The 4695-nt window shown below is 44.9% G+C and overlaps 1 pseudogene; it reads left to right on the top strand.

Moving 5' to 3' along the window:
* Positions 1-2867: 2867 nt before the first annotated feature.
* Positions 2868-3444, top strand: LOC131829777 (homeobox protein OTX2-like; annotated as a pseudogene).
* Positions 3445-4695: the final 1251 nt, after the last annotated feature.

Genomic DNA, 4695 nt, shown 5'->3' on the forward strand with positions numbered 1-4695 from the left:
AGCTTGCCTACAAATTAACTTTAAAAAAACAATAATACACATAATTGGAATATACACTAGAATACACAGTAGAAACCCAAGGAGCTAACAAAAACATAAATTCTCAATTTCCCTAGAATTCAACAAAATTCTAATTAAAACCACAATGAGATACCATTTCATACCCATAAAAACTGGCAGAATCAGTCGGTCAATGACAAGTGTTTTGAGGGTATAAAGGCACAACCACTGTGGAGAGCAGTCTCATTACACTGTAGTTAACTAAATTTGAAGTTGTCCCTATCTTAAGACGCAGGAATTTTCTGGTTACATAACCCACTAAGTGCATGCAGTAAGGAAATAAAATTCATAGCCACATTTTTTTCAAGAGTGAAAACTTACACTTCAACATCTGTCAACAGGGAAATGTGTTTAAAAACTGTGAGGTACTGGGGCACCTGGGTGGCTCAGTGGGTTAAAGACTCTGCTCTCGGCTCGGGTCATGATCCCATGATCCCAGGGTGCTGGGATCAAGCCCCACATCGGGCTCTCTGCTCGGTGGGGAGCCTGCTTCCTCCTCTCTCTCTCTACCTGCCTCTCTGTCAAATAAATTAAAAAAAAAAAAACAAAAAAAAAACTGTGAGGTATTTCGGAGCTCCAGGGTGCCTCAGTCAGTTGAGCTTCCGAGCTCAAGTCCTGATCTCAGGGTCATGAGATGGAGCCCCGCATAGGGCTCAGTGGGGAGTCTGCCTGAGAGTCTCTCTCTCCCTCTCCCCTCCCCCCAACTCATGCCTACGCACTCTCTCTCTCTCTCTCAAATAAATAAATCTCTAAAAAAATCTGTGAGATATTTATAAAACTGTATACTATGAGACTATTAAAATGAGTGACTACAGCTATAGACATTAATATGAATAAATCTCAAAAACCTACCACTGGGCCAAAGAGGCAAGTGGAGCACACACAACATGCACTACAGTGAACGGAGATCTTCGTGCCACCAAGCCTCCTGTAGCACTGCAGGGTTTCCTCCCCCAGCTACTAGGAGTGCTGTAGGCTGTGGGCTCTCAGCTGAGAAGGGTCACCTCACCCAACTGATGGCCCCTCTCAGGGGCAGCCTGCATCTAATTACTGTTCCATGTGTGGCCCCTCACCCCAACCTGGGATGATTCTGAAGGGCAATCCCTCCTCCCGTGCTCCCCTCAGGATCAGCTGAGGCCTTCCTGGTGACGACACTGCTGCCCAGTCTCTCTCTCTCTGCCCGGTCCTGCTTCCGTCTCTTTCATGGTGTTAATCCTAAAATTTCCTTAGTCAACTTCCTGCATGTTAATCTCCTTCTACAGAGTCTGCTTTCCTTGGAACTCTACTTGCTTTCAACAGATACAATTTATATCTTGTTTGAAAACATGTACCACTCAAATTTAGGAAGACGGAAATCATACCAAGTGTATTTTCTGACCACAGTGGAATGAGACCAGAAATGAAAAGCAGAAGGAAGACCAGAAAATTCACAAGCATGTGAAAATTGAAATAACATGCCCTTGCACAACCAATGTATCATAGACAAAATAAAAAGGCAAATTCGAAAATACCTTGAGAAAAAACAAAAATGAAAACACAACATATTAAAACTTATGGGATGCAGCACAGACAATCCTCAGAGAGAAGTTCATAGTGAGGAACACCCACATTAAGAAAGAGGTAAAGAGGTAAGACCCCCCCCTAAAAATAAGCCAACTTTATACCTCAAGGACTAAAAAAAGAGCAAACCAAACCCAAAGTTAGCAGGAAGAAGGAAACAAGATTAGAGCATAAACAAACAAAACAGAAAGTAGACAAATAGGAAAAAAAAAAAAAACAACTTAGAGCTCGTTTTTTGAAAAGAGCAACAAAACTGACAAGCCTTTAGCTAGACTAAGAAAAAAAAAAGAACATTCAAATAAAATCAGAAATAAAAGAAAAGACATTCCTGATGCCACGGAAATAAGGGATCATAAAAGACTACTGTGAACTATCCACCAACAAACTGAACAACCTAGAAAAAATGGGAAAAATCATAGCAATCCACAACCTACATCAAGCCTGAATTCAGAAGAAATAGAAAATGTGAACAGATTTGTAACTCGTACGGAGGCTGAATCAGTAATTCAAAGCTTCCCCACAAAGGAAAGCACAGGACCAACAGCTTCACTGGTGAATTCTACCAAAAATTTAAAGAAGTAGTAAAGTGACTTCTTTTCAAACTGATGCCAGCCTTAAGACACACATGTGGCCCAATGGAACAGAAGAGAGAGCCCAGAAGTAACTGGTCACGTTTATGGTCAACTGATCTTCAGCAGAGGCGCCAAGACGGAAAGGACACGGAAGGGAAACGATGATGTCTTCAATAAATAACCTTGGGAAAACGGGATCTCCTCATGCAAAAGAACGAAACTGGATCCTTACACTACACACAGGAGTCAACTCGAAATGGGTGAGAGACAAGCCTAAGGCCTGAAGCTAGACAACTCCTAGAAAAAAAGCAGGAAGAGGAAGCCACAAATCAGCACCTCTGTCCATCTGTCCTGCCCTTAGTTCCTGCACTCCAAATCCACCCACCGAGGCCCCGGAGCCTATCCACCCAGGAGAAGTATGACCTTCCAGCTGGGTACCCTTGATCTTGGCCAACAGTGCACCTCCCAACAACCTTGGCGTGATGGCTCACACAGTCAATGGGCGCAGAGTCTGGACCCCATGGGGCTGCTCCTCAGTGGGCCACCTGGCCACCACCACCCCCCACCCCTCAAGACAGCGTCAGGAGAGGACAACGTTCACCCAGGTGCAGCTAGACGTGCTGCTGAAAACCTGCTTGCCCGGGGGCTGGGGCACGGGCATGGATTAACAATCAAAGAGCGAAGGGCCGTCATCAAGCCGGAACTACTACAACACGGAGGTCAAAACAAAGTCAGAGCTGCCGAGAAAAGGGTATCTCCAGCTCAGGAAGTGAGTTCACAGAGGGGAACCAGTGGCCCTCCCCTAGCACCTCGGTCCCAGCTGTTTCCAGCAACAGGGCTCCTAGGTCTATCTGGACCCCAAATTGTCTCCCCACTGTCCGATCCCTTGTCCTCCTCCTCTTCCTGCACACAGAGGCCCTACCCTGGGACCCATACTCAGGCTTCAGGTTACAGTCAAGGAAATGCTGCTCAGTGTCCTACTCTGGAGACATGGACTATGGATCTTACCTGACCCCCAAGATCCCCAGCTTCCTAGGCCAGGGACGCTCAACCCCATGGGTACCAGCCGTCTCAACCAGTCCGAGCTTCTCTTTCTGCCCAGGGATGTGGAGCTTCAAGCTTGTGTTCTAACTCAACCACTGACTGCCTGGATTATAATGCCCGAACTACTTCCCAGCAGCTTAGCTTCAACGCTGAGCGCTCAGATTATAAAGATCAGGTATGCTCGTCGTGGAAACTCCAGATCTTGTGAAGGCCTGCAGAACCTCTTCTCGTGGGTGATTTTTTAATATACTGGGCTGGACATTCCAGTTTGAGAGAAACACTGGTTCAAAGAGTTACACAGTATGATACTCATCTTCTGATTGATGTTCCAGGAGTCATAGAAGGAAGAAGGAAGGGCCTTAGAGGGGCCACCGACCAGCAGCCTGAAATGGAGAAACCAGTCTACTCAAGACCCCAGCATTGTTTTAGATCACCGGCATCGTTTTAGCCAAACTGGTTTTCCTGATGTGCAAAGTGATCAAAGCATTCCAGCCACGTGCGACCCAACACCCCAAACTAAAGTGTGAGGGAAAGGAGAGACTAGAGGTGTTCAAATGCTTCGGCAGTGCCTCAAGCTCACTCGTGTTTCATCACCAACTAGAAGTGGACACTGAGAGACTTCTCAAGGCTGTGCGAATCGGGGAACTGATTGTCCTCGATGCACTATTTAAAAAATTATGTTCTCATGGAGTCCGTATGTAGTTTAAGAGATAATCAGCGCATCTGGTAGAAATGCTACACCTGTGGTTTTTAATCTGCGCTAGACTTTAAAACTGGGATGATGTCTTAGTGCTGTACGCAACCGTGAACTCCATATCTTTAGGGTTTCTTCTGTGACTGAATAGGCTATAATTATAAGCAAATTCGGAGCAACGGAACTTAGCTAAAAGATGATCTTTGGCTGGAGGTGAGCTGCACTGAATCTTTACAATAAAATGTCTCTGGACAAGGAGAGTGAAAGAAGAGAAAAGAGGACACTAATGCGTCTGTCGTTTCCTGCTGGTAAGCCCAGCAGTAAAGACCCACTGCTCCACTGCTCAGACTCTGATGAATTTATAAACTGAGATTACGGTATGTGTGCTTGCAGATGTTAACTGGAAAAGTTATACAGGCAGAAACCTTTTCTTCCTCAATATGACAGATAGGTATAACTATATTAAAATTCTAGCATCCCCCCCCTCAAAAAGGGGAAAAGCTTCATGACTTTGGTCTTGCAACAAGAGCAAAAATAGACATCAAACTAAAAAGATTTTGCACAGCAAGGGACACACAACCCACAGAGTAAAAAGGAAACCTAGAGAATGGGAGAAAATATGTGGAAACCACATATCAGGTAGGAAGTTAGTATCTGTAATATCTAAGGACCTCTATAACTCCACAGCAAATACAGATGAAGATAGATGGATAAACACTACCAAAATGGGCAAACAACATGGACAGACATTTCTCCAAAGAAGAC

The sequence above is a fragment of the Mustela lutreola genome, chromosome 4 (genome assembly GCF_030435805.1).
Source record: "Mustela lutreola isolate mMusLut2 chromosome 4, mMusLut2.pri, whole genome shotgun sequence".
Lineage (NCBI taxonomy): Eukaryota > Metazoa > Chordata > Mammalia > Carnivora > Mustelidae > Mustela > Mustela lutreola.